The sequence below is a fragment of the Haemaphysalis longicornis genome, unplaced genomic scaffold, assembly GCF_048455015.1.
Source record: "Haemaphysalis longicornis isolate Haplotype H1 unplaced genomic scaffold, Haemaphysalis longicornis Haplotype H1 scaffold_11, whole genome shotgun sequence".
In the NCBI taxonomy this organism is placed as follows: Eukaryota; Metazoa; Arthropoda; class Arachnida; order Ixodida; family Ixodidae; genus Haemaphysalis; species Haemaphysalis longicornis.
In genome coordinates this window covers 114675125-114689292 of record NW_027526214.1, presented here as the reverse complement: position 1 = coordinate 114689292, position 14168 = coordinate 114675125, and the positions used below count along the sequence as shown (strand labels likewise).

Sequence of the window (14168 nt, the reverse complement as noted above, 5' to 3'; positions counted from 1 at the left end):
GTTTGCCCTATTATGCAAATTGAGTACGCTAGAGTGACGGGAATAAACAGAATCAATAAAACGCAAAGCTAAGTTCATAATTTTCGCCGCATCTCATGACTGTGATTTTTTTATAGCCAGATGTGGCATATGTATCCAGATACATAGGGTTACTTTATTTTTATACATCTTTTTATCTTTTTAGTTTTCATCTGTTTCTTTTCGACATTGATCTACACTTGCGCTAATATAACGATTAAATGTGTTAGTCCGCCAAATACAATTTCTTTGAAAGTGAGGGTGTTTTTTCGATGTTTTATTTGTGTTTCCGCGGCGCTTTTCTGGGCTTTTTGGTTTTATCATATTTTGGTTTGTTAATTTAAAAGACTTGTTTGTTAATTTAAAAGATTTGTTTATTAATTTGTTAATTGTTAATTTGTTTGTTAGGCTCTGTTAATTAAAAAATTGTTCATTGGTAGACTTGAATTGTAACCAAATTTCGACGTCTGTAGATTCAAAAAGTGACCCAAGCAGCACAAGCCTGTACGGCTTAAAATCAGCCGAAGAACTTCAGCCAGGTAATTTCTGCCCGGCCTTTCTCCAGTCAAAGTGTAAAGCGCGCACTCAAAGGTGGGCCTCTGCCGTGTGTTTAAAGTTAACTGCTGTACACCCAATGGCCACTCTCCTTTTACCAATTCACTGCAGAGGGGTCCACAACGGTCTCCGGCCGTACAGCTTTGCCGGAGATCAGCCATTACCTTTTGCCGGAAGCTGGCTGATGAACCATTGCCCGAGGCCGGCTGTTAAACTTTTGCAGGAGGTCAGCTGTTGACCTTATGCCGATGGTCGGCCGTTGAAATGTGTCTAATCAATGGCCCATAAGCTTTTGCCGAAGTACGGCCAGTCAGCCTTCCCTGGTGAGCGGCTGGTGCCTGGCTGTTCAACTTTAGGTATATACTAGCTGTTCAACCATAGTAGACATTCTGCCATTTACATCCCGGCTGTCCAACCCCAGCAGCTTTCAGTTCGAATTGCGCACATGGGTTCCTAAAAACGGGACATGCTGTAAATTCGTAATGCATGCATAAGCATTTGTGCCCTTTTAAAGAGCACTGTTTGCCCTTTCAGGGACAAATGTAGTGATTTACAAAGTCTGTGGTGATTAGGTTTTTTGACTTAATTTATTTTGCTCAGTTCATGCTGTCCAGTGTCTTCCGGTTCGTTATTTTGCTCAGTTCATACTGTCCAGTGTCTTCCGCTTCGTGCGGCCGCCATCCCAGTCACCGGCGGAGTATAGCCGTTTCTTAATAACAGCTGCCACAGCGACCTTGTTTGCGTCGGGGTACCTGGGCTGTATTGACACTGAAACAAAATTGAAAACAGTCAAATAAGTAACATACTGCACTGTAAAAATGTCCACAGGCTTAGCAATGGCCTTCCTGAAAAAAAAAATTTAATTGATTGATTGATTATGAGGTTTAACACGCCGAAACTACGCAGGTTATGAGGTGCGCCGTAGCAGAGGGCTCCGGATTAATTTCGACCACCTGGGGATCTTTCACATGTGCCGAAATCTCAACACACGGGCGTCTTTGTTTTTCGCCTCCGTCAGAAAAACGGCCGCCGCAGCTAGGATCGAACCTGTGACCTTCAGCACAGCAGCACAACGCCTTAGCCACTAAGCCACCGCGACGGGTGAAAAAAAAAAGTATTACAAGCTTGCTTAATGCAATGCCTCTAGTTTTCACAACGTACAACTATTCCGGAGAGCCAATATTTATTACGCATTACCAAACAGTATCCGTATTCATTCCTGTAAACAAGAACATTAAAAATAAGCTCTAATGGTCGAACAAATACCCTGAAATAAAGTAGCCCCTGAAAATATTATAATGAATTCCTTGTGCATAAAATAAAATCAGGGCAGCTTACCAAGAACAAGAGACAATGTTGTCTAGCTCGTAGAAGGCCTCTTTCACCCCCTTGGACCCTGCCCAGCTGCAGGACAATGCCACTGGCTGCCCAATCACCATGCCCAACACCGTGCGGGCCCCGCCTTGAAGTCGTAGCCACCCATGTGGCAGAAGTACTGGGCCTAACAGGAGAAAGGAAATTTGAAATACACTTGTAAGTTGAATGCATCGAGGCTGAACATATGACGCAAAAGCATACCTTTAACGTGAGCACATGAGAAAGCAAACAATTTGTTGTCGTAGATAACACAATCAGTTCTGCTGCCTTTTGGTTATGGCACGGCACAGAGCTCTGGCCTTTTCTTTTTAACAGCAGAGCTGTCAAGCTTGTGCTCCTCGGAGGGATGTTACCAGGGCGCTACAGCACACAGTCCGGCAGCCGAGTTTGCGAGGGGGAGGAGGGAGGAGTGGAGACGAGGACCGGTGCACGTACAAGGGTCCTCGTGCAAAAGGTTTAGCCTTGCCGAGCGCACATGGTATGACGTTAGCAATGACATCAGCATTCCGCGCATAACTTTCGCGAGGCTGTTTGCGACAGCAAGGCCACGCCTTTTCTCGCCTCCAGATCGTTTTCGCGGGTCTGCACCTTGTTTCCCGCAGCGGACTACTTCGATGGCGAGTCCGCCGGGATGATAAACCCCGGGACATTAGTTTCCCTCTCGGAACGCGCTTTGTCGGGCCGCGCTCATGTTTAAGTTGCTCGTCGCAGTTCCGGGTAAATACTACGGCGTTGTCGAGGTAGACTAGGAAGGTGTACCATTTTCTGAGGCTTCCCCTCAGCTCCACTGGTCACTGCTGTTTGCAATAGCAAAGCCACGCCTCAATTTTGTTCATAATGTTTTTGAAGTCCACATTCTATGAAAAAAATTCTACATGCGCAAAAAGAATGATCAAAGCGGCGCAGATATGAGAAAGTTATTCTATTTTTTAGTCTAAAAATACAAGCACATGCAGTACTGGCAACGTCACACTTGAGGCCTCCGGATATGACGACAAAGAGCGCTGGCCCTACAGTTGGCTCAGCTTGAAAGTGTGTATATACCATTATTTTGACCAAACGAGCCTAAATGTTGCCTTACTGCTTGTTTTCTTTAAAGTAAGCATAAAAGCTTAACCGTGGGCTCAAAGAATACAAAAATCTATAGAGACAGTAACAGAGCCGCACTATGGCTCCGCTTCGAGCACGTGTGCCTTTCCATGGCGTGTTACGATGCACCACTGTTGATATCGCCTGGCGTCAGCGCGCGTCGCCGAAATACACGCGAACTCGTTCATTCGCACGCCGTATGCTGATGTCTATTCACGGCAGATATTGGCATCGATGGTAGAGGAGGCGTGGTCAGGGAGCATAGCAAAAGTGGACGGCAGCTTCCAGGTTATCAGTCCGTCTCTATGTCTGGGGACATGTTTTAGCACTGGGAAATGCTGTTTCGTTCACTGAAAAACAGCAACATTTTTTTCTCTAGCGGTGATTGGCTGCCTTGAGACAAATTGAACCAAACTGTTTTTGTTGGCAAGCTATTATCCCTTGGAGACAGATATAATTCTGTGTGGCACATTCTGTACTTCGCTACCTTTGCTTGCGTCGGAGAGATTGCGATCGGGTGATGCTTGTTATGAGGTAAATATGGAAGCTCTAGCTACATTGCTTCTAGTATTAGCAAGATGGGGGTTGTCTGCAAGATTGGTGCGTGAGACACAAGCATTCTCACTGCCAGAATTTCACAAACATGACAAGAAACAGACACTGCTCAATTTTTGCAAGCCTCACAGCTTGTGTATATGGTCGAGAGGTAAGAAGCTGGAGTACTGGTTTGCAAATCAGTGGTTCTAATCCCGCGTTTTGTTTTTTTGCTGCGAGCGTTCTATAAGGTTTTTTTTACCAGAATATGCAGCTGTTTCTTTAACCTTTCTTTGAACCCACAAGTGACGTTCACATGAAACCTCAATAGCAAGGCAGCGCTGAACATGGCTTCACACTAAATTAAAGAGAGGTAAAGATGGTACAGAGTTCAGACAAAGAGACATAGCAACATCCATCAACGCAGCAGCAGGCACGTCACTTTGCTAGTCTCGTGTGGCTGCTTGTCCTCTCCTACTTTCCGGCACAGTACCACCGAACGACAGCGTCACGAAGCGCGGAAAGGAGCTTTCCAGGTCAGGCCACCCTGGGCTTAAAACTTCCAGGACGTATTTTTTGCCGCCCTCATTTGTCCCGCCATATGACATCGGGGTCAGTGAGAAAGTGAGCAGCAGATTTCCGGTTTTCGAGAAGAGGGCAGTGCTCTATTTGCTTGTATTTTTAAATTTAAAATTAAACAACTTTTTTATTTCTACAAGGATCTTGGCAATTTTTTTTGCATCTATCTCTGCACGACACCAAGAACAGATGTAGTGGCCAAAAAGTACCTGAAAGAAATGTGCTCGAGAAATTCACGAGGGACAAACCCACACACAAAAAAAGGAAGCAGACAAAATGAGATTTGACGGACTAGCGATTGAATTTTAATCATGAGTGATAGAAAGATTCCACTTTCCTGCAAAATGTCTTATATAGGCAATTGGGGCGTTGCTTTAATTAAAGGTTTAAAGAGCACCCTGCGCAATGAGTTGAGGGAATGATTATGTGCATCTTGCATCGCACGTACCTTCCATCATAGCGAACATATTTTCATGATTCTTGTGGGAGGTGATTGCTGGGACAATAGACTACCCCAAAATACATTCCGAGTAGTCGAGGGAAAGTGCTATGGGTCCCTTTGATAGGCAAGGGTGCGAGAAAAAGCCCACTAATGCCTACGCAAGTTGCTGTGTAGGGACATTGCTTATGAGATACCTCTTTCATGTGGAAAGGTCTGCATTGGGCACACTGGAAGGTGTGTGAACGTGCGATTGCGTGAACATGAACATAACCTCTCAGTTGAGAACTGCACAAGTGGGCATAACCCCATCCATAGCTCTGCAAGCGCATGCATGACGCTCTTAAAAAGCAAGTGAAAATTGTCCAGGTGCAGTGATACATGAGAAAGGAGATACAGGAAGCTTACCACATAGGAAAGAACGGATGCGATTGTGTCAGTGACATTTCAACGGGTCTCCATATGAAAGAGCGTATTTATTAGGCTGTGAATTTTCCTTATCACAATTTTTTTTTGCATGCAAGTGGAGCCACGTAACTTTGGCCTGCAATTATGTGTTCTTACGCTGCCTAAAAGTTAGTTGCTAGTCATTGCCTGTTATCACCAGCTACTTTCTGTGATTGTCAATATTTCGCGCCAAGTTCAAGTATCGTTAAGATGCACCAACTCGCCAAACACATCTTTCTAAGCTTGGAAGAAAGGATGAAATAACCTAAAACACAAAGCAATCACACTGTGCTTCATGACTATGCTAAAGAACCCACCAGTAACTATTAACAGCAGGTATTGTCTAAAGCCTAATAAACTGCATGTCAATTTCCTTGATTTTAAGATGCAGAAATCCCACAAACCTTGTGAGATTAGCAGCAGTGATGCACAGATTTCACCCACTCTCATCCACAGCGTTTGTGGCAGGATCAGCAGTAAGAGCTCATGCCAGGCACTGCAAGAAAAAACAAGACCACACATAATATACGGTACTTTGAAAATGAAAAACGGACAAGCAACCAAAACGAATAGAAAACCGGTCAAGCATTTTGATTGCTTGAGCAGGGTCACAAACTGTTAAATTGTAAAAACAATTCTTTCTTAAGATCTTTGCAGCAGCCAAAAAATTTTGGAATTTGTTAGCACCAGGAAACTAGACTGTAAACAGGTCCTCTGACACAGGGGTTCCCTCTCACAAGTGTTGCAACGTAATGAGAGCATGCTTGCCAATCTTCCCACGAAAACCTGCCTTGAGTTGTTCGCAACACCCAGAAAGTTTCCATAGATGCCACCCATCCCTGTCACAAATGAAGGCATCTAGAACTGACAACCTTAGGTTGTCCTGTGCTTCATGTTCAGACGATATACGAAAATGCTATAAATCAGGGGTTGGCAACCCGCAGCCCATGGGGCAGTATTATGTGGCCCCCGGCACAATGGTAGACCCCTTCTCCTCTGTCACTTTCTACCTGAAGGCCGACATGGCAGTTTTGACCTCAACTGGCATGAAAGCTAGTGACATTCGTGTTGGAAATAAACATGATAAGGATTGCTATTCTAGTTTTGTACACTGCTTTCAATTTCCTCCCCAAAATTTATTTGCCTGCAAAGCCCCCCTTCCCCTTCCAACCAATGTGCCCTCCGGCCCCCTCCGTGTCCATTGCATTAAACCCGGCTCTCCGCCTGAAAAGCTTGCTGACCCCTGCTATTCAGCAAAAGTTGCAAATTTTTAACCTGTCACTGCTTGTTCAATTCGAAGTGAATGAAAATAAGTAAGATCTCTCCTTTGTATGCATCACGCAAGCATACAAACCCATTAAACCCTTCGTAATTTCAATGAAGGGCCCATGAAGACTTGCTAGGGTTGAGGCTAGGCCAAGTTGATTCTAAGTTGAAAAAGACGAGACTGCAAAATGGGCGAGATATATCAGACAAAGAAATGAGGAAAAACACAAGTGCTGTTGTTTCTACTTATTTCTTTGTCGTTTGTGCTGCCTGTTTTGGACATTTTTTTAAAGACTGGGCTGTAGCTCATGTCTCTTGGCAATTGTGTTCAATAGAAAACACTCGCGCCATCACTGAAGGATCCGCGTTTTCTCAGAAGGATCAGGCAGAGTAGGCCACCTTGGATTTGCATGGGAGCCCTGACATAGGCAGTTTGGGGAGAGGCACACATGGCATCACACTGATGTCGATGTCGAAAGGAAATCCATCCTTAACTTTTTCGAGCATGCACATATTAAAATTGACTTAAAATATGTTCTTCCGAACACTTAAAGGTTAACCTTCCTGAGGGGTATCTCTATTTAAAAAGAAAGCTTTTTATGTAGTCATCTGTGCTTTGAAATTTTGTGCCAGCACTCCTTTAAGGGTCAGATTGAAGTTTTCACTATTCTCCACACTATAATGTGGCAAGGGCCCTGTGACACACTGGAAGGCAGCAGCAAAAAAATGGGCAGTCAGCAAACTAGATTCCACACCATTGTGATGAAACCAAATCTTTGGAATCGCTGATCAAACAACCTTGCGGAGCTCATCAGTGTTTTAAGTGCTAAATGATATAGCCATGGTGTTCGTTCTTGCTTTAGGTGCTGACTCTGAGTAGAAGCAGGCAACTGAAGCTCACCTGAACCCTCAGGGAGTTCCAAGGGAATGCCAGGCATGATTTACATGATTTTGCTTTCAACTTTAAAAGCTGCCATGCAGTTGAAGAGCCATCCAAAGAATGGTGCAACATCCTACCATTTGCAAAACAGCTTTCTTTCATTTTATGCTGCTCTCCTTATGCAACTGCATTGCAGCTGTTTGTCCTTCATGTTATCATTAGAAAATATTGTTAATTTTGACATGGAGCCCTAGAAGTTCTGGCAAAAAGTCAACACAACTGTTTTAATATTCAAATATTTTGGTTGTCCCCACACCATACCTTAATTAAGATTAATACCCTAGTTACATGGCGGAAGTAACTGTAGTTACGTTTAACGGTGGTTACTAAATTTTAACTGCGGTTATCGCAAACTGCGGTTTTGGCTGTTACATGCGAAATTCCAAGTGTGTCGACAGCGGTCACTTGGTTGTGAGCGTAACAAAAATAAAGTAACAAACTTTTAACCTCACGATAAAAACCAAAGGCGAAGCAGTGTAGACAAAAAATATCGTTAGACAGTTGCTTCAGACCCAAACGCGACGCACTCGCGCACGCCGAAAAAGGGGCTTCCCAAGCAGCTCGCGAGCGGCTTGTTCTCGGGTCGGTTTGGTGTTGGGAACTTAGGATCGTGGTAGATATTTGACCGGCGCTATCTCTACAACTGCAAATTACAATACATAGCACAATTTTTAACCTTTATAATATCCACTTTGTCGCATGTGGAACTTCTTTTCCGCGATTGATTTCGAAGAGGGGCGACAAGCTGTTGCTACCGTGGTCTGGGCTGGTTCGAGCCGCTTTCAGTGCCGTGCGGACAGACACGTCGGCATGTTTGCAGGAACGGCCGACGTGCGCACGGATCGTTTCCGAGTGCTGAAAACGCTTCATGATTGCCTGCTTTGTCTATTTTTTTTGGCAAACGATCAGCAGAATTTACAAATTTAGGCTTTTCTCATAGTTGATCGGGTGGACCGGGAAACGAGCTGCTGCTCACGCGCGGTCGTGCCGACTGCGAGAGCGACGCAAAGAGCACAAGCTCCTCTTGGGGGCAGCTTCGAGGGCTCCCGCTATTTCAGGCCTTCGTCTTCTGCGAACGCCAGGTGATTTTTTTCGCCTACGCTGATGCGCCGCCACTTGTGTGCAAACTGAACACTGCGGCAGCAGCAACTGCGGTTAGCGTAACCGAACTGAGGTGGCCAAGCTCAGTTTGCGTTAACCATGGTTAGCGGGGTAACTGTGCCCGTGTAACTAGGGTATAAGGGTCCCAGTCGACTGTGGGAAACTAGCAGGCGAGTTCTACTCATTACATAACAAACTGAAGTGTGTGTTAAAATAGGCCATTTCAATCTCTCATTTGGAAAAACAAAGCCCATGAAATGTGTATTTTGAGAACACTTATTGATACAGTTCTGTCATTATTAAGCATCATACTACATTTCCCCACCTGTAACTTTATCAAATTAAAGCAGTGCATCTCAGCCGCGCTGCAGTACATTAGCATTTATTCGAATAATCACTAAGATCAAGAAGCCTCATAGCAGCCACTGAGTAAAAATGTTTGTGCGAATGACGGGAAAGGAATGCTTCTATCATGAAAATACAAAACCTGGACCTCGTACTTATATTATTGCACTTTTTACAGCCTACAAACCGTTGGCTTTATTTCAGTTGTCTCAATTACGACATAGTACCGCATTTCCTCTTTAGTCTTGTGTAATAAAGCAAGGATATTGGAAGAAGCACACGCCGCAAAATTCTGCGCATAGGTGTCCTCGCAGTGTTGAACCTCAAAAAAAAAAAAAAAAAAGCACACGCAATAAGAAACAAACAGGCCCAATTTTTTGCACTACGGCTATGAATGGTCAGTTGCCTAGATTGTAAAACTCTGCTGCCCCAATATTGTTGAGGCCACGGAAATGGCAGGGGACAAACTCAGTACGCTCGCACAAGCTTCGCAGCCACAGAAATTGCAGCGTGCAGTCGTAGTTGACAAAGAAAGATGCCAAAAAAAGGTGCGTATGTGTGTGTAGGGGGGGGGGTGAGGAGGGGGCATCAGTAGTTGCTCACTAAAGCCACCAGCGGTTGTCTTACAACTAAAGGTAGAAAAACTATTTTCTGCAAAAAAAAAAAAAAATGCGTGAATGCATTTGACTTCTCACTGTTTAGCCGTACAGCACTTTCCAAGCTCACTGACGACTTATTTATAAGAGGTTCACAGCACTGTAGAAAGCCACGGCTTCTTTCTTAATAACTACGACTTATCTAAAATTACAGCCAGGCTGCATTCTGAACTTCTCTACCAGAAATACTGTTTTGCGAAGAACAAACTATTTGCCGCAGTGTTTGACTCAGCCTCATGTTTACTGCTTTCAAAACAGCGGTTTATTTGTACTGCAGAAACGGCTTCCTTGAATGTTTTTTTTTTTATATTAGCTTTCTAAGGAAGCTTTGCAACCTTCATTTAAAGGTTAGCAGTGTACTGTGTTCGCAATAGGAAAAAAAAAAAAAAACCGGCAATATTTATGTCTTTGCTGCGGTGCTCACAGGATAGCGGCGGCCCATGCACTAGCCCAAAGCTGGGAAACATGCACGCACCACCGTGTGCAAGCAAAATGCCTACAAGCTCCTAGAGCAAAATCTTCTGAGAAATGTCATCACATCTAAAAATACTTTTTTCGTTTCGTGCAAGAAAATGCCTACAATTTCCTACTATCTTAACTGGACCTTTACAAACCGATACCTACCTCGACATCTTAGAAGCTCTTGATTGAGGAATGCATTGTGATAATTGCTTAACGTTATCAAACTCAGCACTGATTCATTACTTCAGGCACCCCTGTCTCCAGGGACCTGCCAGGAGAAATGCACACATGGCTTTTTCCACATTGGCATAGTGAATGGCAAAAAAGCCGCTGCCTCTTGAGCTACTGCCGCAGCACTGACAGGAACATTGTCAGCTTGTTCTTTTCCACGGTTATTAACACAGTAAGCTTCTAGCCAACAACAGAGGTTAGAAACTTGCACAGGATACTAAAAAAACTGAGCAAGCCTTGTCTATACAGTACAAGAACTTCTGAACTTGTGCTTGGTTGCTGCAGTGAAGTTTCTGAGGAAGCATAAATAAATGCTGCTTAGGAGACAATAAAGACGAATTTCTGTTGAATTTACATTGGCAATATTTAGTTCTTTGTATGATTATAATTTATGTTTCATCCAGCTGCCCCCAAGTAAGGAAGTTTTTAAGCGCAGACTCGATTTAAGAGCACACATCGTGAACTTGTGCGAGAAGCTGCATCTTTCACGGTTTTCGATAATGCTATGAACTTTCTAAAAATAAAGCACCGATGAGCTTAGATAGTGCCATTACCATCAAACAGTGCTTACTCAATTGCATTCCAGACGATTTGTCTCAGCACCAAGGTTTTGGCAAGTACAATTTTATTCAACGAGTCAGCACCCTACAGTTTAACAGTGCACTAGAGAGCGCACTCATGGTGAGCGAGAACTAACTGCACGGCGGGTTTGCCCATGCTGTGCACAGGCTGCAAATGCCCCGTGTTGCATGTTGTCTTATCAGATTCATGGCCTCTGAGTGGTATATTTTGTCATGGCAGTCCTCTTGAATATAACAGCTGTACCCACATTTTTCAGACTTTTTTTTTCCTCCAGCATGCAGGTCGGCATGCCTTGGGTGAAAATGTGCAAAGGCTGCTTGTTTGAGCGTCACTGCACAGTTGTTGAGTACATAAAAAAATAACAAACACAAGATCGTTATGCATTAAAAACCATAACTAAGATTTTGGGGGTCCCTGAGTGCTTCCGCAAATAGATTATCACGCCAAATTGAACATATTTGAATGTAGCACCTTTGCAACAATACGCGCTGTCGTATGCTGTTTTTAGAGCCCAGTTATTGATTCCAATCCCATTATCTATCGCTAATTTCTGTTCGCTACAGGTTAGCAGTGTTCATTTTATAGACGAGAAACCAACAAAAATCAACCCTTTTCTAATGCTACAGCTCAGCTCTGCGGGGACGGTGAGACGCACAGCTAATTCGTAGGGTATAGGAGTCGGGTGCAGCAATTGACTGGAAAAAGTGTGGCACAGAGAAATATAGCTCCACAAACCGCGATTTTGGTGAGAACCACGCAAAGCATGGTCCATTTGCAGCCTGTGTACAGCATACGCAATCCTCGCATGCAACTAGCTTTCACTCGCCTTTAACCCACTTTCTACTGCACTGTAAACTGTGGGTTGCAAACTGTTGAATATGAACTTACCAATTTTCAAATCAGATTAGGTGTCCGAATCGGCCACACGATACGCAGTCCAATGCGGCTGGTGGCATGTGGCTGGGGCCGTGGCTGCTCCCGCTGTCCCCCGAGAAATGCCTGCACAGCTCCACACCAATCCCGGGCAAATGGCGCCACCCTGAGAAGGTTGTAAAATTGTGGTCTATAGTCAGGGCGCCTACCAAACTGATGCGTCAAAATTTCCCTAGTTTTTGCTTCAGCAAATTGCCATGAGCAACATGAGTTCATTCATCTCTAGGCAGTCTCAAAACGTCACATGATGCTGTCATGATCAAGTATGCTGAACAATCAAAACAATAGAGGAGGTGAACAAATATCATACATTTCTTAAATTGAATTCAAATAGTTAAATACAAATACGAATGTTACTGTATTTAGTCGATTATAACACGTTTTATTTTTGCAACCTGAAGTCAACCCTCGCGTTACAATCTGCCTAAAATTGCAATGATGCACCCATTTGTCATCAATGGCTACAGTTCTGACCATTTCGCAATCTATGTCAGCAAGATGTGTCAGAGTTGTTCGGGTCCACTACAAGCTAAGATCAACTTTTTTCGTTTCCTTGCTTTTTTTCTGTGGTGGTTGACAGCGTGCGCAACTTTTTTCCTTTGTTTTCGCGCCGTACTTTAGTATTGAGGCATAGGTAACTTTCATTGCCCTGAAGTGTTTCAACACCGCTTCAGCTCCCCTTGTTACGGCAACGTGTTGCACTCAGTATGACCCATGCTATTTTAATGGCTCAAGAAATCGGGAATTCGGCAGCTCCCCGAAGAGTCAACATCGACCGTCTGTGGATGGCAGCTACTGCGGGAGCGCCTTTTTACATGCGAACCCTGCCCAAAAAGTTTCCGAGGGCCTTGCTACAGCTGCCACGTCGAATTACAAAAGGGTGTTGCTGATTTCGTCACCAAACAGTGTAACCGCCTTTTGGCGGTCAGTGTTGAGCTGATACAGCTCAAAACAAGTGATATCGCTCGACAGATGGGCTTCCTGCGAAGTTATAAGTGTCAAAGGTGGGCGCCTAGCCCAAGTGTTTGAAAAATAAATGTGCTTTTCCATAATTCCACTGGCCTCACGTGAGTACTTTGGCGGCGCTTCTTTTTTTTTTTTTGGCACAACAGAAAGTTACCCTTTGAGTTACTTTAGTGGTTTTAATTTTTCTTTTTTATGCGATGAAGTCACCCCTCGCATTGGGACTGCACCTGCAAGATCTAGTGCTTACTCACATTACTAGCATTATGACATAACAGCTGCCCAGCCTCAAGCAGATGTTGAAGGACTCTTCACCCAGAAAACCTGGTTTGCACAGGCACTACATCATGTGCAATAGAAATATAAAACAGGAATTCACTTTCTGCACGTATAAAAAGCTACATTCAACATAATTCAACTGTCCTAAACATGCAGAGCATCCTACCGCTGAAAGGGCTACCTACTACTATTATTCCTGTGGTAATGCAAGAATAAACAACTCCCACAAGTTAGGTGGGCATAATTCCTGCTGCAAAGGCCCCACATCACTCAAACGCATACTTATAGGTCCAGTTTCTATTTCTGGGTTCCTATATCGGCAACATAAATGCAGTACGTACCTGTTATTGCTTTTCATCTTGCCAGACAGCCCCCGTCCTGAAGCTCCAGCCACTTTTAAATGAAAAGGTTGCAAAGAAAAGTTACATAAGCACAAACGTCGTTACCTGCCAAAGTTAAAAGCTCACAGTGCACTACACATTCCGAGAAGTAAGAACACTCACTGAATGATTGTTTTATTATCAAGACAGTTATGTCAAAAGACCTAACCACAGAATTGATGAAAGGTGCTTAAAACCAATGCTATGTAAGCGTAGATAGCGTTTACAGCAATGTGAAATATACTCCGCCTATGTGCTCCTGAACTACAAACCGTTTGAAGAAAACAAATAGTTTTCAGCCAGTAACAAGACGATAAAAAAATATCAAAACACTTTTATTGCCAAGTTAAGATTCTCAAACTATTTAAGGTTTTCATTTTTCTCAAGGGAAGTTTTACGTCCGATAAGTTAAGCAGTCGCACATTGTATTTTGCTTTGTTCAAAGTGGCACAGCTATCGAAATAAAACAAAAGCACGGTGAAACCGCACGGCCGCATATAGAAATAGACCTAATGCGATAAAAACCGCATACGAAACAAAACACGTCGATTCCTCACGATGTTATCAAGAGCACCGGCAATTATTTCAAACTTCCTAAGGCCCTCCGCTGCGCCCACCACCTGTCCGTCAGCAACGCTAGACATATCGAGCAGCGCCAGCAAATTGCATTTAGCTTGCACGAACCACAGCGTGAGACTGACGCGGAAACGAGAAATCAAGCCAATAACACGTTTCTGGCACCGAACCTTAGTCGCGCTACAAAAGGTCCAGCAAAAAAGAACTTACCGAACACGCCGCCGTTCTTCGATCGTTTGCCGCTGTATTTCAGCTTATCCTTAACCGCACGTGTTTCCAACGTGGCAAGCAGGCTTTATCCACAAAGGGCGAACACATTTTACGACGGTATATCGCACAAAAAACATAATTAACAACACGGACAACGCGCAACCACGGCCGACCTCGCCGGCACCACTTGATGGAAAAATTACATC

The 14168-nt window shown here is 44.0% G+C and overlaps 1 long non-coding RNA gene across 2 annotated transcripts; it reads right to left on the bottom strand.

Annotated features, from left to right (window-relative positions):
- Window positions 1-1141: 1141 nt before the first annotated feature.
- Window positions 1142-14110, bottom strand: LOC144160980 (uncharacterized). Of its 2 annotated transcripts, XR_013320460.1 has the most exons (6): window positions 13963-14110; window positions 13138-13189; window positions 11510-11660; window positions 5443-5534; window positions 1912-2074; window positions 1142-1341 (listed from the first exon to the last, which is right to left on the bottom strand). It is a non-coding gene; the product is annotated as an uncharacterized LOC144160980 (long non-coding RNA). The 2 variants fall into 2 exon arrangements; XR_013320459.1 differs by lacking the exon at window positions 13963-14110 and having other exon boundaries at window positions 13138-13265.
- Window positions 14111-14168: the final 58 nt, after the last annotated feature.